The following is a 20548-nucleotide window of genomic DNA, read 5'->3' on the forward strand; positions in this document are numbered from 1 at the left end:
TCTTTTTCCAAAACCTAGGTACCATCTATGAAACAAATTGAAACTAAAATATGAAAAAAAATAAAGTTTTCAAACCACAGGTACCAAAAATGTATTTAACCCTAAAATCAATTATATAATGGTTTTGCAGGTAAATGTGAAGAGAAAAGCATAAGAAATGACTAGAACATAAAGAAAAAGATAGACTTTACAAAGATGATAATAATTTTGAAGTAGAAATAATATGTTCTCTATACACCGAACCAACCATGCATCAAGTCATACACCAAACCAACCATTAGTTTCTGATACACCACATCATACCAACCATCATGTTTTTACCAAACCAACCATCAAGTCTTCACTCAAACATTAGTTTCCTATTTATATAATTCACAACTAGTAATCAAGTCATACACATAATGCGTTGAAAACATTAAGTCATACACACAATGCAAAGCTCCAACCCGCAGCTAACACCAAACCAACCAAGATATGACCAACGTCAACAAGAGTTGCAATATCATTCCAAATTCCAATGATAATCTATACATAAGAAAAACAAAAATAATAAAAATATAATATTACCTAGTACACAAAAGAAAATAGTTGCTCATTCGAAGTCCTCACCAAGATCTTCATGACCGAGCGACCACACAGCATGCTCTGCATTACCTATGAATGATAAAACAAACATAATTAGCAAACAATATGATAGAATCATATCAAGCCCTAAGCATTGAGCAACCTGTGGATGTAAACAAACGTCATCATACTAAAAAAAAAAAAAAAAGTCATTAATTATTACCTTATCTGCAACCGACATACGTTCTCACATTCAAAAGAGGTGGGGAAGCTCTGTTTGGCGATGTGGTATGCTGAGTGACATTGGGCATGGATCTCGGCAGCATCATAGCCTCAAGCTAGTGAAAACGGGCCTCATACATGCTCAATTATTGTCAACTGAGCCTATGGCACCAACATTGCATCCATCTCTGCTCTATGCCTTGCCTTCTCAACCTCAAGTGCTAGGTCAATTGCTCGGTCGACCAATTCTTACGAGAAGGTGGTGTGCCTCGGATTCTGTGATCTTGCCTGTGAGGGTGTATAGTACAAGTGTGTGGTCCCCCGCACAGGCAGAACATTCAGCCCAACCTGTCGAACCCTACTAGCGTACTTGGGTTTATTGTCGTGTGCCTGGGCGTACGTGTCTTTTGGTGCCCAACATATCGTCCCTTGCGTCATCCTCGACGATGCGGCTGGGTCGGTTGGTATTAGCTCTGCCATCCTCTCCTGTATGTTGTATTAAATGTTGGTGCGTCAGACAAGTGTTAATCGTAAATAAGTTATCACACACATAAGTAAAAAAATATATGAAATGTGAGTATCATTTTATGTTGGCTACATTATGGATGACAAAAATACTTTATAAAATGGTTGCAAATTAACAGGATGGTCGGTTCTTATTCAGAGTCTTCATATATTTGGACAGTGTTCATTTCAAAACATGTGACTAATCACAAGTTTCTAGAAGATGTCCATGAAGATTCCTTGCAAATACCAAGATAGAAAAACTGGTCCCTGTGCAACTGCCCAGACGAGCCTTTGAAGGCGTTCGGACGCCCCGCAGTGTCTAGCAGATTGAGTTGAAGACTTCTGGACGTCAAAGCAACACCGTTCGGACGATAGGTCAAGCTTTTCCAATGTCTATACGGAGTTGGATTTCAGAAGTCGACACTGTTTGGGAAGTTTCTACAAGATGTCCGAACGACGTGGCAACACGTCCGGACATTGTCCAGCAATTCAGAATATTCGAGTGTTCCGTTCGAACGCGGAAAGGGGTTATAGCGAAGACCGTCCAGACGCTCAACCAAGCTGTCCGGAAGTATTCCTATTAAGGAAAGATTTGCGCTATTCTAGAAGGCGGTCGCAGAAGACCGTCCGGACGAGGCTAAACTAGCGTCCAGACGCTTGATTGTTAGAGCCCGAATTTGTCCAGATTTAGGATTTTTGTAAGCCTATAAATAGGGCTTGTAAATTGTATGAATTCTGTATCGAATTCCACAGTGTTTAGAGAGGGTGTTTAAAGAGAATCGAAGATCCGCTAGTTCTCCAACCATTGCTGGTGTGTGCTCAACAGTTCGTGTGAAGTCTATTTTAGGGGTCGGCCCTAAAGTAAAGGAATCCATCAAAGACCCCTTCAAGTAGGAGACTTGGTTGGAGCATTCACGATGGGCTTCGTGTTATAGTTAAAGGTATGACTACTACAATAGGTTTTGTAAGTACGAGTGCTTTGTAACTTGCTTTGTTTTTGGATAGTGGAGTTCTTGGGTTTGGCTGCCCCGGAGTGGTTTTTCTCTTCACAGAGTTTTCACTTCATCAACAAATATCTTGTTTTATTTAAATTCCGCATTTAAGATATTTTGTTGCACACAACCACACACTTGGTTCTTTTCTCACTTCAGTGTTCACATATAGGTACGTGTCAGAATTAAAGGTACGACTACTGTATCAGGGGTATGTGAGTACGACTGCTTTGTCACTAGCTTTTTCTTCTGAATAGTGGATTGCTTAGGTTTGGCTGCCTCGAAGTGGTTTTTCTCTTTGGTACAAAGAGTTGCCACTTTGTCACCAAAATATTTGTGTTATTTACTTCCCGCATTTTATATTTTGGTTTATTGGTTGATCACACGCACACACAAAGGAGTCTTGACTTTTCAATTGGTATCAGAGTGGGTTCACTTGTTTTTGGATTAATGTTCTGAGTGAGATCCTTGACTCCTTTTTGTTATGAATACTTTCATTCATCTGAGGATGAACCTAATGATGAGTATGATCTTCAGATGGTATATGATGAGCTTTGTGAGAAATCAAAAGAATTGTGGAAAGTTTATAAAATTTCCCTTAGAGCTTGAAGATGTTGAGCATGAAAAAGAGTCATTAGTTATTCAATTGTTTGAATCACTCTTTAAAATCTGAGAATACCATGCTTATTGAAACTATTGAATCATTTGAAGATAAATTGAAAGAATCTAAAGATCTCTTAAATAAACTCTCTAGTGATATTTTGAAAAGCATGATTTGTGTTCAAAAAGATGTTTCCAACAAGCCTAGTATGACTATAGATGACTTGGGTACTTCTACTTCACATTCTTCTAATTCTGAAATAAAGTCTCTATTTATTAAGCCTATGAAAGTCGATGAAGTAAGAGCATCCTCAATGGACTCTTTAAAATTTCACTAAATTTTAGTAAAAGAATCCACTTTTTTTTTTTTTTTGTGTTTAACTATCACTTTTAAAAAGTTTCCTATATCAAACTCTCTAAACATTTCTTTATTTTAACTAAATATTATTTTTTATTGGTTTTGGAGCAACTACTTTAACTATTTAAACATAAAAAATTGAAGGAGATCGATTCCCCTTGCAAGGATTTGGCGGGAAGCTGAAAGAAAATAATTAAAAAAAAAAAAAAACAAATAGAGAATGGATTTGGGGGGTTAAATATAAAGAGTTTTTGCCATTCATCGTTTTAGAGAAATTTTAAAGAGTTTGATGCATCGGGTATTTTTGACAACTTTCACCTAATTTTGGTGAATTTTTGAAGTAGAGAATCCATTGAGGATGCTCTAAAATCCAATACAGCTTATTTGAAAAATTGTTGAAAAATATAAAGACTTCTAATTTAATGTGTGTGTGTGATCAATGTGTAACAAAATATCGAAGTGCGGAATTTAAATAAGACAAATTTTGTTAACAAAGTGGAAACTCAATTAAAAGAAAAACCACTTTGGGGCAGCCAAACCTAGGAATCCCACTATTTAGAAGACAAAGCTAGTAACAAAGCAGTAACACTCACATACCCCGATGCAGTGATCGTACCTTGCACTCGGACGTGTACCTATACACGAACGCTTACCAACCAAGTCTCCTACCTGAAGGGGTCTTCAATGGATTCCTTTAGCTTAGGGCTCCTCCCTAAGCTAGACTTCACACAATCAATATGACACACTGGGCAACTATTATAGAGCTAGTAGATTTACACAATTTCTACCTAAACACCTTCTCTAAGCTCTAGAGAATTCAATACCGAAATAATAAATGCCTAAAGGCCTCTATTTATAAGCTTTATAAGACCTAAATTGACATTGATTCGGATTTCTCTAGGCAGCATTCAGATGAAGGCTAAGATTGTCTAGATGGTGAACTATGCAAGCGCCTTTCCATAACGCGCTTAAAGCCTTTCCTTATTAAGGCCGCATTCGGAAGATGTTGCACTAGCGTCCTGGTGGTTGCAAGCTGTCTTCCCAATCCGTGCTGCAAATGACTCCGGACGGTGTTTCCTTGACGTTCAAATGGATGCATGCTGAGCTGTCAAAATCTTCTCAACACTGGAGGGCGTCCGGACGCTTCTCTGGATCGTCCAGACGGGAACAAGGGATCCGACTTTTGCTCAATCTTAAACTTCCTAGAATCTTCTTGGAATCCAGAAATTGCCTTCTTCATGATTGTACACCGATACTTGTCATAATAAGGCCCTTTCCATATTGGAGGAATAATATTTGAATATTCTGAAGACTCTGAAATATTACAACATCCTTGTTATAGTAGCACACTTACATGGCAATGACTTGTCAACAGAATGTAGCCAATAAAACTAGTAATTGCGATAATTCTTGCTTAAATAACTGTGTGAAGCCTGAAGTTGCAGAGCCTCTGAATGTCTGTGAGGATAAAGGTAAGATAGTTGTTTTTGTTTCTTGTGAGAATGCTAACATTAAACCTGCAGTACCGGTCATAAAGCATTCCAAATCAAGAAGCTTGCCTACATGTCATTGTTGTGGGATTGTTGGACATATAAGACCAAATTGCTGTCAGGGACCTTGGAATGAGAAGGATGCTCCTAAGAAAGAAAAATGTGTTGAAGAACCTTCTATGCCCAAATATGTCCCTCCACATAGGAGACAATCCACTCAAAGGTTTGCCTCTACCTAATATCATTTTGGTATGGGTAAGGAAGGATAAGGTCATTCTCCCTTAAAGGGGGAGTGGACTCACCTAGTGGTAGGTAAGTACTTGATATGTCTAGGATCGTGGTTCCTATCCTAGAGCATGTCTGATTTATGCAGTGCATCTTATTCATTGACATATTGTTCATGCTTTGCATCTTTGCTTGGAACCCTATCCTCATTATTCTCTAGCTTTCTTTAGAAGAATTTTCTATAGGTGTTCATGAGGATTACGGAAAAAGCACGTCGGACGGGTGCTTTTTTGTTTTGGTAAGTTCAAAACTCTCTCTGAGGACAGGTTTGTTTTAACCTTACATGCTTGAATTAGATTTTATCTTCTCCTCTGAATGGCATGTTTTTATTGATTTGCTTTGTTTTGGAGTGTTTTATTTTTCAACAATATATATATAAATTGGGGAGATGCAGTACAAAAGGTTTTCTTTTTTTTCTTTTTTTTTTTCATTTGTTTAGCTTTTCAAATATCTTATGTGTTTCTACATGATATCTCAGTCATTGTGCATTGATGAAATATGCTTATATATTATTGAGATTTGTAGTATGATATCTACTGAGTTCCTCTGCTGCATCTAAAAGCCAAATAGTTTGTTCCTCTCATGCGATGAATTTGTGCACTATCCAAAGCTCCCCTAAAGTAAACTTTTTTTCCCTTTGGTTTGAACCTTTTAAAAATTCTTGTGACAGAGAATTTTTGTTTTTGTAAAGATGGTCAAATTGACCAACTCGGTAGTTGAACCTAGAACCTAAAAATTCTAGCATTCTTTCTAGGTTGCAGTACAAATATTAAAAGGCAAATAAATTATCAGAATATATGGATATAAAAAAGATCTACTGTTCAATGTGCTGATAAATAATTTCTTACACTTGTCCCTATAAAAAGAGTTTGTGATCAATTCATTGCGAAAAGAGACGATCACTAATGGATTAAGTAAAAGAAAAAAGTACTGCTTCTTAGAGGGAGTGTTTAGATGAGGGTGGCTAGGCCCTAGTAAGATAAAGTTTGGCTTTTGGCTAATCAAACAATAAATTTTCTCATTAAGAAAATTCAGCCAACCATTTTTCCCAAGGCGGTTAATGGTTATTAACCATTTTTTTCAAACCCTATAACCGCTTTTGAAAGCGGTTATGCGGTTATAAGCGGTTAGCGGTTTTAAAGCGGTTATAGCCACTTTGTTTGTACACCCCTAGTGAGTGGGAGTGAGAGACATACATTATCGTGGACCACCTCCGTAATAAACGAGATCTTCTTGAAAAAAAGAAATAAATAAATAAAAAATGTCAATGTCCCCATAAAGCCAACAATAGCCCTAAAAAAGTTTCAATAAGACAAATATATCCTCATAAATTCAAGAGGAAAAAAAGAAAAAAATATATATATATTTTTTTTAAATTAAAAAAAAAAAAAAAAATTTTGAAAGATTAAAAAAAAAAAACGAGAAAAACAAAAAATTTATGGGGTGGTGCAAACTGAAATTATATCAAACAAAATCTAAAAAATAATTTTTCAGTTTGTTTTTTAAAAAATAAATTTTTTTTGTGTTGTTTTTAATAATTTTTATAATTTTATGAAGGGTATTTTTGTCATTGTGAGGCACAATGACATTGTGTGGTAGTTTGGAGGGCGCATTGACAATTTGGGTTTAAAGGGAGTATGTGTACTTTTCCAAAAAAAAAAAATATTAAATGATTTTTGTAAAATGACATGCTTCGAATTTCTAAATTTGAGTAAATTTTGAAGAATATTTTAGGTCTTTCTTTGATTTGCAACTCCTTTTTTTTTTTTGTTGATTTTGTCTTTGCACAAGAAGAAGAAGACTCTTCTTTGTTAGTGGGTTAGACCCCCGACCCAAGAAAAAAAAATGAAGAAGAAAAAGAAAGAAAAAAAAAAGAATGAGAAAAATCAGTTGAAAGAAAAGAAAAGTTAAAAAAATAAAATAAAATAAAATCAAAAGATGCCAAGTTGCCCACCTTTTTTGGCATTTGAGATATTACCTAAAATTGATGCCTATTTCAGTCTACAGTTGGCTCCTTTTCTTTGGCCTATAGATTACCCATTATGTGTTTAGCCTTTGAGGTATTACCCAAAACCTTCCTACCTAGGCTCATTTAGCCCACAGTTGGCTCATTGTTTTTAGCTCATCCTTAGCCATATTTTGAAGATTCTTAGCCTATAGGCCTAACTCTAGCCACCGCCGCTGCCATCTCCAACAAGTTTCCATTCTTCGCTGTTGCCAATCATCTTAAAAAAAATAAAAAATTCAAACTCAAGATTTCAAATCTTCCACCTTCAGTTTCTATGGGATGTTAGAAGAATATATTTTTTGTATTAAAAGGAAATAGAGATCCCCTTCTATACGGACCATCTGTAAAACCCCATTTTTACTGTAACGTTCGAGATATTTTGTAGAAATTAAAATACAAAATTTAGGTAAATAATTGATAGAAGTTAATGTAATGTTATTATAATGCAAAGAAAACATAAAATAGAAAATAAAGAAATAGAAAAGGAAAATAAATAAATGGAAATAAAATATAATAAATATAAATATAAATATATGTTTAAATATATATATATATATATATATATATATATATATATATATACAAATGAAGGGTCGTACGGCCCTTCATTTGGATTCAGGTGGGGCGCACCTGCGCCCCACGTGAATAAGAGGAGGGCCATTCGGCCCTCCTCAAAAGAAAAAAAAAATATTAAAAAAAAAAAAGAGAAAGTGAGGCGCCAGGCGCCTCACTTAAAAGAAAAAGAAAAGAAATGAGAAGGGCACTCGGCCCTTCTCTGTAAACCAGTAGGGAGAAAAGAAAGAAAAGGGGGAAAAGGGGGAGAGTCCAAGATTTTCTCAAATTCGTGAAGATCTAGACCTCAAATCTCAAGTCTAATTTCGGAAACGTGATCTACACGTGTGGATCTACGTTTTGACCGATTATTTTGAGGTAATTTCGTAATCCTTAATTTTTGTCTAAGTTAGGTCAATTTTGAGTGTTAGACTAAATTGTTAAAATTAGTTTGAGGCTTTTGTGTATAGTGAATTCCTATACACTATTTAAGCCATGGGTTGTTGGATTAAAGGATTTAAAACTCTAATTTTGTTAATTGTTGAGGTGTAGGCATAAACCCTAAATTTGATGAGTTGAGTTAAATTTGAGACTTTTAAGTGTTTAAACCTTAGATTATTAATTAGTCGATTAATCGCATTTAGGGTGTTAACTAATCCTAAGTTATCTATGGGTTTCAAAAAAAAAAAGAAAAAAAAAATAGGTATTTGTGGGGCTGGGTCCTAAAGTTAGTAATTTGTATAAATTGGATATTTTAATTGTAAACCTAAGAATATTTCTATGTACATGTTTAGTTAGTTAATGGATAATAAAGTAAACCCTATAATTTTATGGGTTAGTAATTGTAGATAATAAAAGGCTGAATGGAACCTTAAAACTTTATGGGCTCAACTTTTAAACATGTACAAAGACAAACACGAGTTTAGGAGTATGAGTGCTAATGTAAGGTGCAATCTAATGCAGCTACACATTGCGCAGCTTTGAGTGAGGATAATCCCGCGAAGACACGGATTTTGCAAGAAGGTGAGTATTCTACTCACTGAGGAATCCTAGGAACTTAGATTTATGTATTGTTGCATTTGTTTGCGTTTATGATTATAGAATTTGTTGGTGAAGTTATATGTAATTGAATTGTGAGTTATTGGATTGAGAATTAAAATGATAAGTTTATATTGATAATGATTGGTTATATTTATGATTGTGAAATTTATTGAGAAAATTGTTTATGATTGACTTGAGATATATTGATTTGTAATTGTGTGGATAAATGGATATTGAGGAATCTTGGTTATTTATGATTATGGAACTTATTGAGAAAATTGTTTATGATTGATATGGGATATATTGGTTTGTAATTGTATGGATAAATGGATGTTGATGAATCTTGGTTGTTTATGATTATGGAATTTATTGAGAAAATTATTCATGATTGAGTTGAAATATATTGAATTGTAATTGTACAGATAAATGGATGTTGACGAATCTTAGTTGTATATGGTTATGGAATTTAGATGAAGATATGTATTGATGATTGAGTTGTAAAGTATTGAATTAAGAATTATGTTGAGATGTTTGAGATTAATATGCGGGAATTATTGGGGATTGAATGACATGATGTTGAATATATATATAGGGTGGAATTGTGGATGCGTGTAGATGGAAAAATTGTTTGGATATACATGTGTAACAGTAGGGGTATGATAAGGTAATTTGGATTTATGAGAACTCGGTAGTTGATAGATGGTAAGTGTAGTGTTGTAGTGTCTGGCACAGTGGTAGGCGATAGTGTAGCAGCTCTTGGCTGAGATGAGTGGTAGGCCAGAGGGTAGCAGCTCTTGGCTGAGATGTGTGGTAAGTCTAGCATTGAAGTGCTAGTTCACGTGAGATGAATGCCCTGCGGGTCGTAGCTTTACGAGCGGTGTTGATGGTAAGCCTAGCATTGAAGTGCTAGCATTAGTGAGATATGTGGTAAGCCTAGCATTGAAGTGCTAGCACTAGTGAGATATGTGGTAAGCCTAGCATTGAAGTGCTAGTTCACGTGAGATGTGTGCCCTACGGATCATAGCTTTACGGGCGGTGTTGATAGTAAGCCTAGCATTGAAGTGCTAGCACTTGTGAGATGTGTGAAATATTTTTATGGTATGCGTGGAATATTATTAGTAGAAACCGTGATAATATATAAGTGTGTGAAGAACAACGTGACTTGTACCTGATAATGTGTTGTGGTGTGAACTTAATGATTTGTGAATGACACTGTTGAACCCTGTATGTAATTATGTTTGTGTATAGTGTATACTTAGTGAGTTTTATACAACTGAGGCCTCGACACTTCTTACTGAGGTGGTGAACTCACACTTTCACCTATACGGATGTGGCTACTACCACAACCGTATAGGTGAAGCTTCTTTGGATGCAGGTATTGATGATGCGGAGGAGGACTCCGTTGCACACTATGTGGAGTACTACGACTAAGCACGTCGCTTGAGTCGTAGGAGTGTCGGACTTGGATAGTCCCTTTTGTGTATTTTGTATATGGCTAGTGTGACTTATAACACGTAGATGTAGCCATTCTTTTGTATGCATAATTTTATGCTTAAGTCCCCTTTGCGTATTTTGTATATGGCTAGTGTGACTTGTGACACGTAGAGGTAGCCATTCTTTTGTATGCATAACTTATGCTTAAGCCTTAAGCAGATAGACATTAACAGGCTCTTTTGTGTAATGAACAGCTTATGATTATAATGTTGACTTCCGCAGTTAGATTTCGTATTCCACTGTATATATTATGTAACTCTGATATATCAGGTACATGTTAAGGAATGTGTATTATGAGTTGGCTGGGTGACACGTAGTCATGCCACTGTGATGATTCATTGTATGTTTTTTTTAAAAAAAAAAAAAAAAAAAAAAAAGGGTCGTCACATTTACGGCCTCCATTCAAACTTTGCCACATCAGCTAAACACACCAAATAGAATAGGGAGGAAAGCAACCAATCCATCAACGAATTGGGACATTTTCGTCTTTCCCATCATGGTCTAGCTGGATATGAACACCCAGGGCCGTTCTCAACCACCGGCGACTGCAGTGGTCGGCTCCACCCTCACCACGGCCAACGCCACCCTCAACCACGGCTGGGTCTTTTTTCTTTTCCTTGATCCCCGACCCACCATTGATTTGGTCTGATCTGGGCAAGGGCCACTACCCCAATCTCAAGCCCAAAATCTGCTAGTTGACAAGGACAAGCGGGATCCTCAAGATTGCCAACCTGAGCGTAGGCCGCACCTTCATCTTTCCTCTTAAGAGCTACACCTATGAGATTGTCACTCTTTGGTACAGGGCTCCCGAGGCACTTCTCGGATCCACGCATTACTCCACCAGGGTCGACATCTAGTTCGTCGGATGCATCTTCGCCGAGATGGTCAGACGCCAGGCCCTCTTTCCCGGAGACTCTGAGTTCCAACAGTTGCTTCATATTTTCAGGTTGCTCGGTACTCTCACAGAGAGTCAGTGGCCTGTAGTTTCTTCATTGCGGGAGAATACTCCTATTTATAGGAGAATTGAGACAGGTAAGAATGGTAATCAAATTTGATTGAATTGATTACCATCAAACCTAATTACAATTACCCTTATTAAAGAGAAGTAATGTACAATATCAATATAATATATTCTCATTCAATATAGGAAATATATTCAAAGGAAATACTGTACAATATCAATATAATATATTTCCTTGAGAAAACCTTCAATCCATATCATTTGTAAAACACTACTTTTACAGCCTTCAATAAGAATGTGGCACATCATTTAAAAGAATCTAAATACACTAGAGCCTAATATATCGGATCATATTTCCTTCCAACCCTAGTGAACCAACCCTCAATGTAACGCCCGGCTTTTACAAAAAGCGTAAGTGAAAATTTTCGAATTTCCACGTGACATTACTAACTTATCAGAGGTAAATATTGGCAACGGAATATATGTAAATGTAATATAGATTTGGGAATAGATTGACACCTCAGAGCTACTACTGAAATACCTCAAAATATATATATTAAGTCAGTAAGTATAATTATACAAACAGTGATAACAATCATGCCTCACAGGGCAAGATAGTCATACAAGCCAAATATATACATATAACTGAAGGATCATAAGTATTATCTTAAGCTAGGTAGGGTGAACTACAACAGGGTAGTCCCAAAAAGAGAGGCTGTCTAGCCTTACAAAAAGCTGAATCAGGAACCATCTATGAGTCGGGATAGTCCTGATATTCCTCTTCTTCATAACCTGAATCATTACATAGTATAGAGAGAAGACAACAACATAGAATACTAAAGTGAGTCCATTGTTTCCAATAATAATATGAGTGCTGATTCATTTAATTAATGCAACACAATGCAATGGCCATATAATCACATGTATATACAAAATATAATCTATGACCGCGAATCATAGACATAAGATGAACATAAATGTAATCATAAAGCAATGACAGTTTTAAATGTAGAGTTTTAGGTATTTCCCTTTTTCCACTACTCTGTTGGCCTTGGCACGGTTAGCGTGTTATTTGAAACCTTAGTTTCCTCACTTAACTTTTAATTATATTCTTTGGGAGCCTTGGCTCCTGGAAACCTTGGTTTCCCTGGTGACCTTGGTACACCAGTTTTTGTATTTATTATTCTTTTCCCTCATTCACTGAGAACCTTGGAACTCTTGTGAAGTCTCGCGTACCCACTGTGGATCTTGATCCAACAGCTTGTTATTAGACAGGTTATTAAAAATAATAAAATATGCAAAACCACATGCGCAAACAAGTAAATAAAACAGTAAACATAATATTATAGGAAAGTCAACCAGCTTCGTCCTCAGTAAGTATAGAGATACTTACTAGTTTCCGCTCCAAAAGTCTTTCTCTACAACTGCATAATTTCAATCATGTAGTAATACTAAATTAGTGAAATGGTGCTACGAATATGTTTACTACACTTATCCTTAAAGTATTATTATAACGATCGTTCTAACACTTCCGCTTTTGATTTAATCAAGATATTGAATGACATCTTAGATTATTGAATAATGAAACTAAAACATCCTCTTTTATTAGCCATTAATCCAACTAGTATATTGATATATGACTCCCACTCATACCCATATATATATATATATATTATGTACACCTTGTAGCCAAAATAATTCTTTCTACACACACACATATTAGCCATATACCCATATACACTCACTCACTAATTTTAATATTCTCATTCATGCAGGAAATTCCAGCATACATCTCACACACAATTCACTTCACACCTTTATTTTTATTAATCAACACACATACATTTCAGCAGCTCATTTACGCACAAAATATTAAGGCAAAGTTACTATCTTGCTTATTTAAAACTTCATAGGTGTAACTCTCTTATTATAAGAGGAGAAACAACCCATGATCCTAGGGAACAAATACTGAATTTTAGAGAGTGAAAAGGAAGATTTACTTACCAAAATTCGTACCCAACAGATTGGATAAAAGGAAGGGATCTAATTCCAAAACAGAGTGCTTAAAATGAGTTGGAAGTTGCTGGTTTTTGAGCTAGAATCAGAGAGGGATTTCAGATGTTGATTTCTGGTGTTTTGTGGGGAAACAAGAGGAGGTTTAAGGCTTCATTTCTTGCTCATAAGTGCTGGTTTTCATAGGGGAGTGAGAGAGTTTTCCCATGGAAGATCCAGCACCAAAACAGTGAAGTGAAGGGAAGCTTACGTGAGTGGTATGGGGAGAGCTTTGGCTGATTTTTGATGTCCCATGCATGCTATATATAATAACTTTGAATGGTTGAGATCAAGCCAGCACAATTCCTTCCAATGGTCGGATCTTTAATAGCAAGAGAAAGAGATATCCATGCAAGATCATGCAATATCCAATATTAGATTTTTTTCCATATCTAGTGTCATAATTAGATTGTACTACCATATCTAGTTCAATTTCAACCAAACTAAGCTAACTTAGGCTAACTGAATGGGTTTCAATCATTTGGAGCCGTCCACAAGTAATGGGTTCAAAATCAAAGGTAGAAAATCACTCTCTGCTGTTCACCCGTAAGCTGCGTCGCACTGGATAAAATCGCTCGATCTAAAATTAGTCGATCGATCGACATCGACCCATAATCGCTCGATCGACTTTAACTTTACTGATCCATTTCTCTACATGCATAAATATATAATAATTTTATTAAACTAATAGTAATTCTTTAAGCCTTATACTTATGCATGCACATATTTAATAACCTAAGTATGGCGTCTTTCCCGGGCATTACACTCAAACCGCCCCACCTCTCCTAGCCGAATGCCGCTACCCCACCTCTCTCAACCGAACACCACCACCAGAATCCATAGAGTACTTTAGATGATTGCTATATACGATTGCTTCTGGTACCCAGATCATCTCTGGTGCTAATTATGCAATCATTTTGCTTTTTATGCATATGTGGATGAATTTTATCATGTGAATTAAACCATACCTTGACTTCTTGGGTATTAGATAAGCAAAGCAAGATCATTGACTTCTACTACAAGGAATCCCTACAAAGCAGTAAAACAAACCAAGTTAGAAATCTGAAACAACATTTAGTAACATGCCTAAGGTACACTATGAACCTGTCTCATTCACAATCCATATACTGTCTTGTGTCATCTTGATGCAATCAAATAATAAAAATAACATAAGAAAAATGATAAAGGCTACTTCAAGAGAGTCGTGATCTTCAATGGCTACTTCGAGGGAGCCATTACCTCCAAAGACACCAAAAGATGTTCTAGGGTTTTTGATAATATTTAGCATGATATTTTATTGATTAGGATTACACTTATATAGAATATGGTTAAGTCATAAGAATAACCATTAGGTCTAGCCATCATTACATCATGTAAGAAAATTAATTAGGAAGGAAATAAACTAGTGAAAATACATTCCTTATTAGCTTAAACATATAAGGAAATAATCTATGGAGAATTATACTCCTTATTCTATCAGGCTGGGGGCTGCATGGTGGCTACGGAATTGCCACCTAGCCCTAGGAAAATCTGAACGTATCATCCCTCCCCCCTAACAACTTCCTTGTCCCCAAGGAAGAGTTCCAGTCTTGCACAATTTACTCCCTGCCCTTCCAACCTTGGCTCCATCTCTTCTTCCTTTTTCTTCCTATTTGGTTTCAGTTCTGGTTTTGTAAAAGTCACTCCATGCTCTTCCAACCTGTGCTTCCTCTCTTTTTCTTTCTCCTTCACATTCTGCTCCAGCATCTCCTTCTTGTTTTCGGCTGCTTCTGGATAGAGAAACAGGAATTCTTTTGACCTACCTGACTTGTCCTTAATGCCATGTAATATTATTGGCACCTTATCCCACACAAACTTCATCTCTAAGGTCTCAAAATTTTAGCAGATGTGCCCCAAAATTCGTAACCATTGAGTCCCTAGTACAACTTCATAATCGTAGAATATAAAAGTCTATGGTAAAAGTCATGCCTTGCAATGGATCTTTTCCCCTGAGGCCATTGTCACGTCCATCCCTCCCTCCTCTATAGGTTGTGATTTTAACACGTGGGCAAGGGATAAACTCATGAAATTATGAGTGCTGCCCGAATCAATGAGTACTAAAAACTTTCACAACCCAATCCTCCCATAAGTCTTCATGGTTTCGGTGGGGTCCTTATTGGTAATGGCAAGCAAGGAAGTCTCTGGAGTGTCCTCCTCCTCTGCATCTTGTGCTATCCCATCCCAATCTACATCTTTTCTCAAGTTTGCCTCAATCATGAACAGCTTCTTGCAGCAATGCCCGGGACCATACTTGTCCTTGCACTTGAAACAAAGACCCTTCTCCTGTGTCTCCTTAAGTTCTTCCAGTGTTATCTTCTTGATGGGAAGTGGCGGCTAGCCCGTGATGCTCTTAGGGGTTAATGGTGGTCTCCACCTGTCCGAATGAACGTTTTTCAAAGAGCCATGTTACGAGCCTCATAAACACTTGCTAGGACGATGGCTGAAGCGAGAGTAACGGGTCGTCTAGTAGTATCGTCTACCTTCATTTCCTCCTTTAGACCTCTTACAAAACAACTGACTAGCTGGCTTTGTGATAAATTTCCTATTTTTGAGAGTAGGGACTCGATTTGGGCTTGGTAATCCCTTATACTTCTTGCTGCAGTTTGGTTAGCTCTCCAAAGTGATCATAGAATTGGGTAGGCCCAAAACGAGCAAACACCCTTTCTTTGAATTCTGGCCAGCCTATCTCCCTCCCTTCCCATAGCAAAATTTGGAACCAAAGAATCCAAAGCCACCTTGTCCTCCTCATTGGTTCCTTGGAACTTGAAAAATTGTTCGGCCCTGCAAACCTAGCAGGTTGGGTCTTCTTTCCCATTGAACCGAGGGAAATCAAGCTTGACATGGCGGTTACCGAAGGCATGAGGCCTTTCTCCTGCTTGAAAATCTGCTTCATCTCCTACTCGTGGTCTTCCTCTGCAAGTTCTCCCCAGCTTAGCGTCGGTCCCGGGCGGACATCTTCTCAAAAGCGTTGCTAATTCAGGCCATAAGCTGGCGGTTTTCAACTGTCAAGGAGTGGACCTACTGCTCCAGGCTATCCAGACAACCTTCCATGGCTTGCTGCTTGTTTCTAGGTGTGAATGAACGTGTAGTCAGCCTTGCTTCAACTGAAAAATCTTGGTAGGCCTTCCTCTTGTTGCGGGAATGACCTATGGTGAATAACTGGAATTCTACTCAAATTTTTTTTTTTTTTTAGGGAAACCGGGGCCTCAAGGTTTAATAAGTTCTTGTTAAAGAGAGGAACCCTAGCTCCGATACCACTTGATGCAATCAAATAATAAAAAGAACTAAAGAAAAATGATAAAGGCTACTTAAAGAAAGCCGTGATCTCCAATGGCTACTTCGAGGGAACCGTGACCTCCAAAGACACCAAAAGATGTCCTTGGGTTTTTGATAATATTCAGCATGATATTTTATTGATTAGAGTTATACTTATATAGAAGTCGGCTAGATCATAAGACATAACCATTAGGTCTAGCCGTCATTACATTATGCAACAAAATTAACTAGTGGAAATACATTCCTTATTAGCTAAAACATATAGGAAAATAATATATATGGAGAATTATAGTCCTTATTCCAACCGGCTGGGGGCTTCTTGGTGGCTACAACATTGCCACCTAGCCGTAGGAAAATCTGAACGTATCACATCTCTACAATATATTAGGGATTTTGATTATACGATTGCATGAATTAATGCAACATGGAACCCAGATGTATTCCTGTTTTATTTTGTTTATATAATTTTTTATAAGGGTTAAATACCTTACTCACCTTTGTGATTTAAAAACTTTATTTTTTGCGCCATGGGTTTTTTTTTTTTTTTTTTTTTTTTTCATACGTGGTACCTGTGTTGTCGAAAAAGACGGAGATGGTACCTCCGTCAATTTTTCCATCCAAAACTGACGGATTTTCACGTTTGCGACACTTGGTACCATTAAAATTGCGACATGTGGCTGCCTTTTTTTTTTTTAACATTTCGCTAGTCAATAGTGTTAGCTCTCTGAATGCTTTACTTGTGCATTATTAAGTTTCCTAGATGAAGCTTAATGGTTTCTTGGTGATTTGAGTTGCAGTTTTGAAAACTGTGAGACTAGGTTGATTAACTTGAAAAAGTTGGTGTTACAAACAGTGAAAAAGCTGGGGGGTGGCCGGTAGGGGCCATGCCCCCCCCCCTGCCCCCAACTCCTTTGAATTTTTTTTCGTGGGGGGCAGCTCAAAGCTTCTGGTCGATGCTTTGGGTCCCAGTTGTGAAAAACCAAAAAGAAAGCAAAGAGATACAGCAAGAGAAACATCAAGAAGAAAGTAGGGGCGGTTGGAGTGATCATAACGAGGGCCTCCATGAAAACTCATACACAGAAAAACACCAGAGAGAGAGAGAGATTGTGGAAGATAAAACTTAGAAGGATCCTCTCCACTTTTTCTTAAAGATATGGAAACTTCAATTTGAAGAAGAGAAAAAAAAAAAAAGGGGGAAATTAAGATGATAGAGTACACGTGTGCGAGCAATCTTTGAGTCCTACACTGACACGTTATTCTTTATGCTTTAAGGGATATTCCGGATTTTTCCATTTTTAAAAAAATTTAATGTTTTATATATTAATTTAATATTTAAATATAATACATTTTTCATTTATAATTTGATCTCCCTATTTTAATACAATGATAAAAATAAATAAATAAAATTGGCCCCACCTGTAACGCCCCGCTTTTACAAAAAGCGTAAGTGAAAATTTTTGAATTTTCACGTGACATTACTAACTTATCAGAGTTAAATATTGGCAACGGAATATATATAAATATAATACAGACTTAGGAATTAAGTAACACTTCAAAGCTTCTACTGAAATACCTCAAGATAGATATAATAAGTAAGTCAGCATAATTATACAAAGTAGTAGTAGTCATGCCTCACAGGGCATAAATAGTCATACAAGCCAAAATATCTAAGGTTTAATGACTACGTAACAGCAGAATTATAAATATTGTCTTTAAACTAAGTTATTGAACTACAACATGGTAGTTCCCAAAAAGGGAGGCGGTCTCGCCTCAAAAACTAGTATCAGGAACCATCTAAGAGTCTGGATAGTCCTGATATTCTTCTTCTTCATATCCTGTATTATCACACAATACGGAGAGGAAAACAACAACACAAAATACTAAAGTGAGTCCGTTGTTTTCAATATTGATATGATTACTGATTTATTTAAGTAAATGCAACACAATGCAATAATATAAAGTAATGACAGTTTTATATGTACAGTTTTATTATAAAATGAATCATGAGCTTCTTGCATTCGATCTTATAGAGACGTAACTCTAACGCATAGATTCAAGGAAACGTAATTCCATTTAATAAAGTCTAAGAAACGTAATTCCTGTCTAACGTGCTATAGGAGACGTAACTCCCGCTTATCGAGTTATAGGATACATAACTCCCGTTTAGCGAGTTCTAAGGAGACGTCACTCCCCTAACAATTTATTATCTTTTTGGCACAGGCAGACGTCACTCCCTGTTCCGTAGGCAGACGTAACTCCCTACTTTGTTGTTTATTAATATTTTTGGCTCAGGCAGACGTCACTCCCTGATCCGTTGGCAGACGTCACTCCCAACTTTGTTATAATTAATTCATTAATTAAAATAACAAAATATGCAAATTCCACATGCGCAAACAATTAAATAAAACAGAAACCACAACATTATGGAAATTCAGCATCACCCTCAGTAAGTAATAAATACTTACAGTTCTTTCTTTGCTTCAGAAAAGTGTTCACATAAATATTAGCTGCAGTATAATTTAATACCAATAATAGTGAATTAGTACAATTCACTTATAAACTCATATTAACACTATTTTTATTTTTAACCTTTTAAACCATAACATAATTGCTAAAATCATTTAAACATAATAACAACATATAAAAATGGTTTAATTATAATGCCACATATTCCATATGGGCATTATAACAACATTTATAAATAATGACCAAAATACCCTTTTGCATTTTTAAAATATTTATGAACATAAGAATCGTCTTACCAACACTTTTAATCATAAAAGTTATATATTTATATAACATAACCAATTCCAATTGAGCTGAGTAACAACATTAGTATTAGTAATGTCTAAAAATACTTTTAGAATATTGGGCGGCATAACGGCATAATTATGAATAATTCCCTTTATAAAATTTGGCAGAACAACGACGCTTTTATAACTAATGCTTAAAAATACCTTTCAAAACTTTTGACAGCATAACGGCACATTTAAGGAATACCCAATTGAATTTGGGCATCATAATGGCATATTTGGTAAATAAGTGATCAACTTTGAACATAAACACATAATGAACATAATCAAGCCTAAACTAATGAAATCAAAACTTAAAGCATAAAATCAATGAAATTGATGATTGAAAGCTTACCAAAAGACTTCCTAGAACACACTCCAAGCCTTGGACTACACAAAAGCACACAAAAGCACACTTTTCTCTCTCTTTGCCAAGAGTGTGTGTGTGTGAAGCTTGATGGGTTTTTGAATCCTTCTTTAGTTATATTTATAAGGGAATGAATGGCTAGGATCAAGTAGACACTTTTTGATCTAATGGATGAGAGTTAGCCTTATCCTCCAAGGCACATGGGTGTCATTATTACTAAGATAAATATCTACATGCATTTGCATTTCATATGAATTTGCATTTCATGTGAATTTTGGCACATGGGTTTCATCAATACTTAAATCAAATAAAATCAAATAATATCTAATCTAATAAATTCTATTCTAACTAAACTTGACACCCCACAAAATATCTTAAAATCTCAATCATCACAAATCAAATAAAATCAAATCCAATTATAGCAAATATTTCTATCCTAACTAGATTTGGCACATGGGTTTACTAAGAATGAAACTAAGTTATAAATAGGACTAATTGGTTACAAAATATCACAAAATCAATAGGGTGACGTGGCGATGACGTGGCAGAATCTACACATGCATGCTGCCCAGTCCAGGGGCAGTAGAGTCTCGGTCACTTTCGGCAAATCTAGAAAACTCTGATTTTTATGAAATTTTATATGTAGATAGAGGACTCCGATACGAGAGTTTTGGATTTTGAATCGACCAAAACGGAGTTCGTTTGACCCTGTTTCCGTTATTCCAAAGTTTAAGGTCTGTTTGAGTTTTTATTAAACTAAAACTATAAACACTTCTTAATAAATGAATATTTAACTCCACAGATATTCATATTTATTCTTTTACCTTATTAATAGGTCATAAATCATATTTTAAGATATTTTATTTAATATCTTAAAATATGGGGTGTTACATCCCTCCTCCCCTCGTAACAGAATTTCGTCCCCGAAATTCGTAAACGTTATATCGC

The 20548-nt window shown here is 36.2% G+C and overlaps 2 long non-coding RNA genes across 2 annotated transcripts; one reads left to right on the forward strand and one right to left on the reverse strand.

The window, feature by feature from the left end:
- The first annotated feature begins 7834 nt into the window (after positions 1 to 7834).
- On the forward strand, positions 7835 to 10352 carry LOC133858797 (uncharacterized). Its single transcript, XR_009898599.1, has 3 exons — positions 7835 to 7956; positions 8542 to 8601; positions 9974 to 10352. It is a non-coding gene; the product is annotated as an uncharacterized LOC133858797 (long non-coding RNA).
- Positions 10353 to 18043: 7691 nt separating this feature from the next.
- Positions 18044 to 19686, reverse strand: LOC133865634 (uncharacterized). The gene is made up of 3 exons (XR_009899788.1): positions 19589 to 19686; positions 18907 to 18948; positions 18044 to 18276 (listed from the first exon to the last, which is right to left on the reverse strand). It is a non-coding gene; the product is annotated as an uncharacterized LOC133865634 (long non-coding RNA).
- Between the last annotated feature and the right edge of the window lie 862 nt (positions 19687 to 20548).

Source organism: Alnus glutinosa, chromosome 1 (genome assembly GCF_958979055.1).
Source record: "Alnus glutinosa chromosome 1, dhAlnGlut1.1, whole genome shotgun sequence".
Classification (NCBI taxonomy): Eukaryota; Viridiplantae; Streptophyta; class Magnoliopsida; order Fagales; family Betulaceae; genus Alnus; species Alnus glutinosa.